Genomic DNA, 14,329 nt, shown 5'->3' on the forward strand with positions numbered 1-14,329 from the left:
TACGAATCATATTTCCGTCATGGCCCCGAAGAAAAAGAATTCAAAATCATTGAATCCCGCAATATCCATTATAATCATCGAGAGTCTTACACCCTTGCCAATTGGTATTACTGTAGTGTTCTTCTTCTTCTTCTACGAATCATATTTCCGTCATGACCCCGAAGAAAAAGAATTCAAAAGCAGCAATCGTGAATGACCCTACTAACGGGGAAGCAACAGTTGGAGTTGTGAGCATGGGAGTCACTAACGGAGTCATGGGAGTGGATAACAACCCTTTACCAATCGCGATACCATAGGTTTTTCTAAAAAAGTTCTATCCAAATTCAATAGAAATAAGATAAGTCTCTTGAGAAATACTGACTTAAGGCCAATAAACTTGGTTACAAGAACTAGGAAGTTAGAGACCCCAAAACCTAGATACCCCTAGTTAAATTCCAAGGGGAAGATTTCATTATGTGAAACTCTAGTGTCGATTACTACTAGAATTAAGCATCACTTGAAAGTTGCATGATTTATTGAAGTCATAATTACTTACAGACATAAATCTTGTTTGTGATCTTCTAGATTAGATCCTGATCGAATTAAGTGTTGGAACATATAAAAATTGAGGAGCCTTATACCTCCCCCAAGAATAGGTATTGAATCCCCATACCAAGACGGGGCGTTTTTTTTTTACTGCCGTGAAAAACATGGACTGCCGGCTCCGATGGCAAGTGGTCTCCCAACAGGGATCATATTAAGTAGGAGGTGGATAGGGTGCTAGGGGGGACTCTAGCTAGTAAATCCCTTTTTGCACCTAGGAACTACTTGGTCCCCTGTATGGCGGCCCGAGTTCTACTTGGGACATCGCTTTAATTAAAAAAGTAATTTTTATATGTTTTACGTAATGTGATAGGTAATTAGATAACTAAAAACTTCCATAAAGGGAAGTGGGTGGCTGGATTCCCGACAAATCTAATCCTTTGGCAGGGTGGTCTCGGTTAGTTGAGAGGTTTCCCCAAAAACAAATGCTAGGAAGAAACTCTAGGAAGGGCCGATTCATTGACTTACCTAAGGTTTGGTCTTAGAACCTAAATTGTAAATTATCTTAGGGGAAAGGTACGACGACTGTACCAGAGCACTGCGAAGAATTTCATAAATCCTTAGTTTGCTACTGGAAAAAAGTGTTGCACTCCATGAACCAAGGGTAATGGCAGTCACTCCTTCCAGACAAGAAGCCTCTCAAAGGACACCTCCAGATGTGAGCTAGTTATTGATAGGTGACTATTAGGTCAACTAGAAACCTTCAAGTCAGGGTCCTCCATGGGTAACGGCAAGACACTTCCCATGCGCGGTAGACCTAGGGTTGACTAGTCGGCGATCATTCTAATTAGAGTACAGATAGTGATGGCTAGAAGGTAAACTCTAGACAACTACTAAAACGTTATCCGTCAAGAAATCAAGGTGGGTACATTACATAAAATTTTTATTTGATTGCAATTCTCTAAGTGGAAATTCATGCCATACATATCAAATTATTCTTCATGAAAGTTTAGCTTGATTGTGAAGAAAATTGTAAACATTCATAACTCCAATCATGTTGAAGGTTTTTGGGCCTTTTGAGCTCAAATTTGAGGTGAGAATTAAAAGCACTAAAAGTTTCTAAATTTCTATGAAAATGGTCTCATCATAACTTGTTTGGACCTCTTCTATTTATTTTTTTCAACTATTATTTTGTGCTTGTCACATTTCCATGGAACCATTTCTTCTTAGTCTTTATCTTTGAGGAGAAAATGATTGTTTTTCAGAGTACCAATTGCCATGAAAGTGGCTTTTCTACTTCAAGACTAGTGTTAATATGAGGACATTTGAACCAAGAGAGTTAGTGTAAACCACAATGACATAGTTAATATGTGATATGTGCCATATGTTTATCAAGTATTCATAATAATTATATATTCTAAGAATATTCTTCCATCACCATGCAATATAGTTTCATGGCAATTCTTCTATATCTCATCTTTATAAAAGGTCTAGTTTATTGCTATATCTTTGAATTCCTACTTTAGTTAGAAAGATAGAATGCACCAAGGAATTCTATGAGTTTGAACTTATACAATCAACACAAATCAATGATGATATTTATGTCAATTAGAATCACAAGCTATCAACAATTCTTTAAGAAAGCATCATGGATTTTAATAGTGCTTTGTTTCTATCTACATCTATTTTGAATTATACCTTATTCTTTTTGTAGCATGTAGCTTTCAATTAGACTACTTCAACAATTATTTTATGTTTCCCTACCTCTCTTGAATACCTTTATTTTATTAAACTAGTTATAAGCTCATGTATCTATGTTACTAATAAGGAATTTGTGTAACTTTATTCATTTGATGTAAGATCCTATATGCTACTGGCAAGACAATAGATCAATATGTCAATCCTTAAAATATACTATAACCAAGAAAGTTAATTTGAAACAAATATTAGCCTAATTTTCATCAACAAATAAGTAAGTAACTAATTTGCTACAACAAATAAGGATATACCAGCACACACTCTAAGAAAAGTTCATGTGTAAAAGAGTAAAAATCTAAAGCCATGAAATTAGGATACACATATAAGTATTGGTTGTCACAAGAAACATGTTGAAATGTGTTGAAAATCCTCTTGGAATGGTTGTTAGTACAATTATTACTATATATAGATCAAAGATACTAATGAAATGGTTGTTGATATGATTATCACTATATATGTACAAATATTCCAACATACATTTAGATGGATATTTTGATGGGCCCTTTCCAACATGCATATAGAAATTCCAATGTGTATAGCAATGAGTGCAAAGAAAAGAAAAATCAACAACTATTGTCCATTGTCTTCTTAGGCATGGACTCATTCCTTCCATAGTATCCTAAAAACCAACAAAAGTATGTGTGCATGCATGCACATTCATTCTCTCTCCCTCCCTCTCTCTCTATTTTTTCTCTCACTCATATATGTTTACATATATATGAACATGTATGCATACATGTGCGTATGTGTTTGCACACATGTGTGCATGTGTACATGTGTATATATACATATATTGTTCATGTGTTTTTATAGTCTATGTACATTTGTGTGTAGTTTTAGAGTATGCAGTGTTGCATGAATATGTTCAACCATTAAAATTATTATCACACCCTGTTGTTAAATTTAAAAAGATGTTCAACTCTTTTTTTTGTGTATGTCCTTTTTGTGGATGATTTTACACTATGTACACATTGCAAGCACATGTTTAACCATTAAAATATCATATAATCTTATATGTCTAATTAAAAAAATGAATCCATCTCTCTCTCTCTCTCTCTCTCTCTCTCTCTCTCTCTCAACCACACAACTTTTCACACACACACACACACACACACACACACACACACACACACACACACACACACACACACACACACACACACACACACACACACACACACACACACACACACACACACACACACACACACACACACACACACACACACACACACACACACACACACACACACACACACACACACACACACACACACACACACACACACACACAGAGAGAGAGAGAGAGAGAGAGAGAGAGAGAGAGAGAGAGAGAGAGAGAGAGAGAGAGCAAATAAATATAAACCCCACTTACCTTCAAGAAAAAGCCCTCTTTATTTCTGGAATACCAAACTTCTCCTCCTTATGCCACATAGGCTTGGGAGTCTTCTAGGGTTCAGGATCGTTAAAGAAAAACTTTGAATGATATAAAGAACAGATAAGATGCATAAGAGCCTATCAAAATGGTTAAGATCCACAAAGTACTATCTCAAGAGGATGGGTAGCCTTCACATGAGCAAATTGTATGACATGTTCCACATGATACATGGTTTGGATAGCCTACTAATGCTAAGGTGAAAGTGCCATAGGGTGATGGATAACCTTATGTCTTACAAAATAAATGGGTGGAATAGTTAGAGGCTCATATTGAGCCAGTTCTATGTAAGTTACAAAGGCTTCTAGACCACCAAATAGATATACTCTATCTCTAGACTATGTCATGGTCACAAATTATGGTGAGTCTTCTTGTTATATAGATGCTATAACCAAGTGTGACTGTCATAAGTGAAAGAGGGATATGTAGTCAAAGATGGATTTTGTGGAAAAGAGTGCTACATGGGAGTTATTCTCTTTACCTAAATGAAAATATACATTGCCATGTAAGTGGGTCTACAAGCTGAAGGTATCTCCATCTGATGCATTGCCTAAGTAGAAGGCAAGGTTGTGCCAAAGGATTTAAGTAGGAGAAGGGGATCTAGTTTGATGAGATATTCTCACCAATAGTCAAGATGACCACCCTTCATATGGTTCTTGCTTTGGTTGCTAGAGAGGATATGGATTCTGTTTAGATGGATGTAAAGATCGCTTTCTTGTATGGGGACTTGCATCATGATATTTGCATGCAGTAGCTTGAGGGGTTTGTTGTGGAAGGCAAGGAGCACTCAAGTGTAAGCTGAATAAGAGATTATATGGTCTAAAACACACTCCCATGAAATTGTATCACAAGTTTGATGCCTTTATGTGGTCTTAGGGGTACACTAGGAGTAAGATCAATTACTGCTTATACATAAGCAAGGTGAGGGATGGTAGCATTATGATCTTGATTCTTTATGTGGATGACATATTGATTTGCTAAGAAGTCAGTCATGAACGTGGATACTTTAAAGGCAAGGTTGCATGAAACATCTGAAATGAAGGAATTGAGGGATGTTTGTGACATTAGAATATATGCATTATGCGAGATCTAGACAAAAAAAATACATTGGAAAGGTATTGGAGAGTTTCAATATAGAGAGAAGGAAGGCTATCAATATGCCATTGCCTCCATATTTGAAAATTTTCCAAGAGGACAAGCCCAAGATGAATAGAAGGTTAAAACAACCAAGGTTCCTTATGTGTCAGTAGTTGGTAGCTTAATGTATGCCATGCTTGTCACGTCCAAACATTGCCTATGTAGTGGGACTAGTTAGAAGGTACATTGAAAACCCTAGCAATAAGCATTGGGAAGCATTAAAGAGTATCATGAGATACTTGAGTGGTACTAGATCTATGTGCATATGATTTAGAAAGAAGAATGTATTTGTTCTTAGATATGTAGATATGGTTTTGTGAGGAGTATAGATTCTAGAAGGTCTACTACAAGTTTTGTCTTCACTTTCATAAGTGGTGCAATCTCTTGGGTCTCTCAATTATAGCCATGTATGACTTTATCTACCACTAAGGTAGAGTATGTTGTAGCCATTGAATCCTACAAGGAAGCTATATGGCTTACTCATCTAGTGGGAGACTTGGGCATCAAAGGAGAGGTGTCTACATTGCATTGTGATAGTCAAAATGCCATCTAGTTTACATAGGGAGGTTCTTAAGGATAATCATATTCAGCTTGTTAAGATCCATACAAATGATAACCCTGCAAATCTTCTCATGAAGAGTTTACCTTCTGAGCACTTTGCACACTAGAGAGAGTTGATAAGCATTGAATACTATCTTCACTTTCTTTTTATACTTCCATAAAGGTGCATTAGCCTTTAAATGGGAGGTTTTTGGGGTGAAGACTAATGGCCTATAGTCAGACAAGCACCATTTGTTTACGCAAATACTGTATAGTCATATATAAGTGAAGATAACAAAGAATAGGGGCATCATTCATTTTGTACCCACATAACTCTCTCTCTCTCTCTCTCTTTCTCTCTCTCTCTCTCTCTGCAGTCCATAGATTCTACCTTGCATCCCACCATTGCTTCCCTCCCACAGCTTTCCAAAGAGGGAGATACCTCATGTTGGTATTCATAGATATCAACCTAGTTTGAGCTACATAGCTTTAGCATGGATAGACTAACCTCCCTTTTAGTACTCCTTGATGCACCACCTCTTACTTTGAGTTGCTTTAGAGATTGAAAGGGTCATTAGAGTGGATTTCACTTAGTTGGATATTGAAAGGACATGGTGGGCACCAATAAAGGAGTTGGAGATGAAAATTATTTTCTATCAAGAGCATCTTCTCCATACCACATATGATGGTTTTATTTTATGTTTGAGATACATGGACACCCTTATTTCCCATGTGATTAGATGTGCTATTGGCTAGTTGTGCACCTCTTCACATCAATTAGAGATTTAGATTAGCATATATATCCATATCCCCAAAGAAGTGCATGTATCAAATATGCCTATATGAGCAAGAGACGAAGAAGCACATCAATTGCCTCTATTTAGCATATTATGAGATTTGAGTGCTTTCATTGTCTCTTTAGAGACAAGTTTAGGACACTATTGAGAGTTGTGGATTACACTAATTAGTAATGTCTTGGCCCTTTCTCCTTGAGATATGATGTCTTAGAGAGCACGCCTCAAGAGTAGAGCCCCGAGACGTTGAAGACCTATCCAAAGAAAGATTACATATTCTTTATGAGGGAGGCCTTGGGGGCTCCATGGTAGCCCTAGTCTAAGTGTACATCTTGGAGTGATCCAACTAATTGATGGAGTGATCCAACTTGGCCAACCAAGACATCCTAAACCCTAACACAAGTGTAGGCAACACATGCATATGAGAATACATGATTTCATTTCGGGAACTAGAGCTAGACCCCATGTACCTCCATGATTTTTTTAGTCTTGATCCATGTGTATTAGGCTTTGTCACTCTTGATTATATCAGATATGACTTCTTGTTAGTTTTTATAGTTCTTAACTTTCCTTTATTGTTCATTTCCATTTACTATTCTTCTCAAACAATTGTATCATCACATAAATGGTTGTAACTCATGGTCTCATAGGTCAATTTAGCCTTTTAGAGACATTACTAAAAAATTTCATTTCATTCTGTGTGTGTGTGTGTGTGTGTGTGTGTGTGTGTGTGTGTGTGTGTGTGTGTGTGTGTGTGTGTGTGTGTGTGTGTGTGTGTGTGTGTGTGTGTGTGTGTGTGTGTGTGTGTGTGTGCGCGTGCGCAGGCGCACGCGGGAACGTGTGCGTGTGAGTGTGCGCACGCGGGAACGTGTGCGTGTGAGTGTGTGCACGCGCTCGTGTGTGTGTGTGTGTGCCCAATCTATTTCTCTACTCTATGAAATTTTAAAGTACATTTTCCTTTGTGAACTTCCTACTTCTTGTATTTTAGGGGATAACTTATTATAGCTTTTCACTTCATTGTAACACACACACACATGGAGTCAAGCCAATGAGATATCAATAATGATTGAAAAAATCTATTGAATTACTCAATACATCACAATTTATGAAGAGGTTACACCATGTTACCTACAAACGAACCAAGTAGATGATTAGTAAGGGCTAATGCAAACAAACCTATGTTGCAAGTATCATAAGCACAACCTAATTGATGTCCTATTTGACCATATACTTTGTTCTAAACCCAACCATTGAACTAGTTCTACTTGTAAACATAGGTGCATGCCACAAGCCAATTCCCAAGTGGTGCTTCAGGGATTTCAGCATGACTTAAACAATGAAGTCATGCCAATCATGCTATTGAGTATAGTATAGCTTAGAAAATGGTAGCAAGTGTGAAACTGCAAGTGAATTTAGGCCCTACAAATACCAAGGTCTCCATCTTCCTAGAATACAAGTGAAAATTGGGGAATGAATCGGTATTGCCATATTAGCACCTTTTTTTCAAAATCGCTTTTGTTACACAATCTAAGAGAATAATTGGATAATCCTTGTAAAAATGGCTAGTACTAGCTCACAAGGGAGCTAATGAAATAGCATCATGATTCCTAAGTCATTTGCAAGTATCCACTAGAAATGCAAGGGACAACCTTCATTGTGAATAAGTGGCTTAAAGGTGGCAGTTTGCATAATGTCATGCCAACCTCCAGAATTGTGTCACCATGGTGCAAATGACTGCTACACATAAGAAGCTAGTTCTTAGAGCATAATATATTGGTGGGTATAAAAGGGAGTTTACATGGTAACACTCCATGGAAGATTGTAGTTCAAATTCCTCGCAACCATAATTTAGTAGATATACACTGGTCAATGCATGTGTGTGGATCCATTCATATTAAGTCTACTAAGAATGCCATAGCAAACGATCATGTATGACACCACATACCCATGCATGTAGAAAGGGGCATGTGGGGGGTATGTATGTGCATGTGTGTATGTCTTTTTCTATTTTGTGGCACATATACAATTGAAATTACTATGTTATACCTTTGCTAAGCATTCTTCATTGAGTATGAAGCAAAATACAAGGCACTAGATGTTCCTATTGAATGAAAGTTATGTCTATTTTATAAGGATTGATTAGCACTCCACATAATACGAAGCATGAAATCTTAAACTAAGGTGAATAGGGCTTAGTTTGTTAAAAAAGGTTCTAACCCAAAGGCTAAAAAGATTGCTTTCAAAAGATGGTTGCAATTGCTTCAAGGGATTACCAACTTACTCTACTATGGGAAGAGGATGAAATGACTGTCACAAAGAAAAACTCCCCTCTATCTCATCTCGATTCATAATTAGTAGTGTATCTATGTGTGGCACAAACATGCCATCTCACTCCTTCGTAAAAACCCTTGAAAGCAATGGCCTTACTCTCGAATAGTCGCCATCTCAACCTTCTCTCACCCTTTCGCTCAACCTTAATCTCACTCTCCTACTTGCATTGGTACTCCTCAATAGAATTTATTTTCTGCCCTTCTCAAATCTCAAAACTCTCCACCAATACACACAATTACTCTATGTAGACTACTCCACATTGTTAGCCTTCTTCCTCACTAGCAGACCATGTCATCACATACTTAACTGCATCACAAATTTCTACACTCAAACCACTATGGAGACACTTGGAAAATTGGTGTAGTGTCTCAAAAGTGGGTTTAGACATTATGAAATACACTATGGCTACTTCTCCAAACTAGGTACCTTTCACATGGTGGCAAGGGTTAACAATCAAGGTAGTCCCTTGACACTTGCAACCTACTAATACATCTTAGTGCTTACTAGGTTATGTTATTTTGACGATTTGTAGCTTTTAGGAAAGCCTCTTCATCATGTGTTTGATACTTTTTTGTAAGTCTAAATTGGTGTTGAAGTTATTGCACAACTCTTATGAATCGTTTCAAATATATTCATCAAAATATCTCAACAATCCATTTCTTTACTTCATGTTTATGCAGCTCAAGTGTCTTGATAACACACTATGATGTATTGCTTTATAGATTAGCATATATACATCAAGACTTTAATCTTATCTATTGACTTTATATTGGAGAAATATATAGACAAACAAACAAAATGGAAATACATTCCACGAAATGCTATGGCTAAATTTCAATATGTTTTTTAAAAAAGTAAATGAGATATCATACCAAAAGTATATTATGATATCAAGGTTTAAACCTAATGTAGCTTATCTTACTATACATAGTTTGGAGTTTTGGCTCAAGTCAAATAGCCTATTCGTCTCAAAGGTTTCAACCTAATGTAGCTTATCTTCCTATACATTGTTTAACACTTTGGTTCAAGTCAAATAGCCTATTATCTAAAGACTATTGTTTTGTACATTTAAATTATACATATGATACATAGTTAATATCGACATAGCCACAAAAAATGCTTTGACTAAATTTCAATATGATTTTAAAAAAGCAAATGAGATACTATACCAAAAGTATATAATGATATCAAAAAAACCTAATGTAGCTTATCTTACTATACATTGTTTGACATTTTGGCTCAAATCAGATAGCCTATTATCTAAAGCATATTATTATGTACATTTGAAATATACATATGATACATAGTTAATATTGACACAGAAAAGAAAAAGTTATCACTCACACAAAAAATGTTATATCTTATGTTAGAACCTTGGACTTGAACAATAGACCTTACTTTTAAAATGAATCATCACACTTATATATATCCTATGTGAGAAGTTAGATGAATAAGATACAATATTTTAGCTTTTCATTTTCTATTATTACGAACCCATATTCTACCCATGTAAGCATCCAACTTGTTTACAATAAAGCCTCTAAGATTCTCGACTCTTATGTGGAAAAACATTCAAATTCAAATCAGCTATGAGAAATAGTGAATGATTGTTCTTTTACAAACTTCAATAACTAAAGTCGTTATTTGGAATTATTGGATACTTTTTTATTCTAAAAGTTGATAATACATAATTGCAAGAAAGAAAAAATTTAACTCCTTCTACTGTATGGTTGGAAACATTCTTATTAGAGTTACTTTACAAATAGTCTTCCATTACCTTGACGTAAGTTTCCATGGCTAATCCTTAACAATTCCACTTGTGATCATTGTTTTAACTATTGGAGGCATCTTCTTGTATGTAATGTGGAAATATGTATGTGGAGAGCAAGAGTCCTCAAGAGGGTTCAAATAAGAAAGATCCAATGTGGCTTGGAGGGGTGTTAGAACCTCATCCTAATCATCCATGCAAAAATAGTTGGAAGCACACCTTTTCTTATTCATTATAAGGGAGGTTTGCCAGACCATGCCTCCTCAACAACTTGACTATTTAGAGCCGTGCATGGGGATTTTTTAATCAAATGGACGAAAGTAGTAACCGTCTCAACCCAAAGTTAATGTGGTAAGCTTGCCGCCTGACTAAGCAAATTGCAAAGACTCTTTCCTAAATAGTCCTATTCATGCAAGGGTGGGGTATATGGGGTGGTCAACTAATGCTTAATACCTCTCTTATCATCATATAACTATTCAAATGCCTTAGAGACATATTCACCATCATTGTCAGATGTACACATTTCAACCTATGCCTTCTCAACACGCTAAAATGAAGCTAACACCTCTAACTTTTGATTAATAGGATAGGCCCAAATTTTATGTGGATAATCATCAATGAGCTTCACAAAATACTTAGCACCACCTAATGACTAATAGGCCATGGGATCACAAACATCTGAATGAACAAGAGCTAAAGGCTTAGACATGCCATTATGTTTAACAAACAAAGAGAGTATGGGCTACTATAATAATAGCAAATGAGTCCCAAATCAAGCCAAAAAGAGTGTAACAAGAAGAAGATTGAGCCAATACAAGTGTTTGCTCTCAAAGAACTGCTCAAAATTGATTTTCAACATGACTATCCATAAAATGAAGTAGAACAACTTGTAGTAGTAGGAAAACATGCAAAAGGATAAGCTCCCATTGCCAACAATATTTAAGTAGTAACCATGATGAACAATGTAACTAGTAGTGTAGCATAAATCAACAAGTACCAAAGACTATTAAAGCATCCAAGGTGTTAGGTACATAGATGCAAACCAAAATGAATGCTAAGCATACATCTATCACTGATAAAACATGGACAATAAGTGGTACAAGGTATCAAAGTCAAAGGCAAATCAGCAATGATAATAGATGCATAAACCAAGAGAGTATAAGAAAGTCTCCCACCAACTCTAATGAACTAAGCTCTACAAAGAAAATACCAACTGCTCCCATCATCAGAGAAAATGTAGAGTATCCAAAGTAGCAAAGGAAGCTCAATGCACAAAGCTCATACTTCCAGATGCCCAAAATACCTCATGTATACATCCAGGAGCATATTCCTTCAATAGATTTTCAAGCTTGCAAGTGGAAACCACTGGAAGTAATAGCCACTACCCGAATGCAACTAACCAATATCAAATCCAATATATAGAGCTCAACATAAGCATATATGAGCATAAACAACAATAGCAATCATGAACATAACCTTGTAGCGTTCCCGAATAGCACGTAGGCATTCAATACATAGACATTAACTGTGATTCCTTGTTGTCCAAACCAAAACTCTTCTATTTTGTATAAAACAAAGAACTAAAAATTGCATAGAGAAAACAATCATTGCTCAAAATCTCTAGGTCTCATCATGCTCTTTGCTTTGAGCTATAGAACACCTCAATCTGATATCGTATGCAAAAGTTATGGCCAAAATATGAAAGTAACAGGAAGCTGCCATAACTATCCATGACATTTGCAACATGCTCTAACTAAAGAATTGATAGAATTGCTCGAAATCAAATACTTTAAAGGTATTTTAACTTTGTCCTCTATTATATATACATTTGAGAGAAAAAATATGGAAGACAATGTTGATTTCTTTTTTGTTGAAAGGTTTTAATGTTGCTCAATCTCTTTGAGCATCCAAAACCTCTTTCTGAGCATCCAAAGCTAAGTTATTTTGCATCATTTTCAGCCACCATTAATGGCTGCCAAAGCAATGAAAAAACAGGCTATTCCAACCACCAATCAAGCCTCAATGGATTAAGCACATGCTTAACTCATATCTAGATCCTAGCTATGAGAATAGTACCTCTATTAATGTGTAGACAACAATCATCAATGTTAATGAAGAAGCTCAAATTTTCAGCCTACATGATAAAGCTTCACTCCTCATGCTCCTCGCTCCAAGCATGAGCTCCCATGGACACTGAATGTTACTCTGATACCAGTTGAAAGGTGGACCAAGAGTGAAAGTAGCACAAGCTCAAGCAAAAGCTATCAAGGTTCAAGAAAGAGAGAGCAATACGATATATAGGAACTCCAATAGTCACAATGTGTGACCTACCTTTCCTTATTCTATTGTCATGTAAAGAATAAATAATAAAGTGATAGTGATAGGTGGCCACTACCTATAGTGTATAGGTGTGCGGGCAGTAAGTACAAGTAAATGCAGGCAACTAGGCACATGCAACCTTTAACCCCTAATAACTTATAACTAACTACAAATAAAATTTTATTTATGTTCATTTTTATCAGGACAAGATTAATATTTCTAAATGATTCCACATTAATACAATGAATCCAAGGTGCTTTTAGTGTTTTGGTAGCTTAGTACCATGGTAACTTTATATTGACTTGGTGTACTTAGTTCTTTTACATTCTCAACCATTAGAAATCATATATTGCCACTTGATTCTTTTACATTTTCGACCATTAAGAATCATCTATCACCACTTTAGGGTGTACATTTTTATCACTAAGTTCACCAACACATTCAAACATGTGCAATGTAATGTAAAGTTACAAAATTATAACTCATATAATCTAATTTCATAAAATCAAGATCATATTCATTATATAATGAATGTGTTAGTACAAAGATCCATTTATTAAAAATAACAAATAAAAATACATAAAGGATGGTACATATAATAATCTAAAGTCCTAATATAATTGTTCAAGAGGTGAATTGGTATATAGAGGAGGTCTAAGACAATAATGAAAACCAGTGGCTTTTAATTGAATATAATCCATGCATGCAAATTAACCTAGTAAGGATGCATCATCCTCCTTTCCATGCAATTTCTCCTCATAGGACTTCACTAGATGCATCATAGCTAAACCTGTATGAACAAGGTGAAGTTATGGAGGAAGAGAGGTGGTGTGGAGCAAACATAGTGGCATAGGATTCTTTGAGGTGGTTTTTGACATGAGAGATACTTTGCAAAGGCTATTATTGCAAAGTATCTATTTTGGGGGTTTTTGTTTGGTTTCTAGTATGCCATGGCAACCCACGCAAAACATAATGAAGAAAGAATGCCCAATAAGGGTCAAAAATCTAGACCAAGAATGCACAATATGGCTCAAAATTCTAGATCTTCATGCATATGTATGCAATATTCTATTAGATATCACAAAAGGGATGGGGAGGCCCCTATGCATTTCCCCTTTGAGCAATCCATATAGAAATCACTTCTATCTATAATGGGATATAAGCAACACCAAGCTAGACTATCTACATATGGATGCAAAGAAGGATGCTTGGCAACTAATTTGTGGTGGGAGATCTTTGGCGATCTATATCGGGTAGGCATATGAAAGGAGAAAGCTAAGATTCTACGTGCTATTTGAAATAAATGCTTGAGATAGCATGTAGGATCTTGGGAACTACATCGTCAAAACCTTAACTTTGCAAAAATTGATTTGGGAGGCTAGGCTCAAGTTTATTCTTGAGGGAGTTAGGATGGAGGTGAAGCCAATCGAACTCAATTATAGAGTAGTTTGATATTGGAGTCTTGCTATAGTAAGGTAGGTCAAATCAAGGATAGGGAGAGGGATACGATACTTAGTTGCATCAAACAAATTAGTTAATTCGTTTAATATGATAGATTAGTTAGTAATTTAATAATATAAATTATGTTAGTAGTTTAATAATTAGTTATTAAAACAATCATCATAATAGGCATTATTGCTATTACATAAACTAACTAGTTTACAAGGTCTAATATTACAGTTATGTTATGTGTGATGTTGTAAGAAGAACGAAGCTACTGCAGTC

The sequence above is a fragment of the Lygodium microphyllum genome, chromosome 5 (assembly GCF_053477565.2).
Source record: "Lygodium microphyllum isolate KBCC chromosome 5, Lygodium_microphyllum_v1.1.10, whole genome shotgun sequence".
Taxonomy (NCBI): domain Eukaryota; kingdom Viridiplantae; phylum Streptophyta; class Polypodiopsida; order Schizaeales; family Lygodiaceae; genus Lygodium; species Lygodium microphyllum.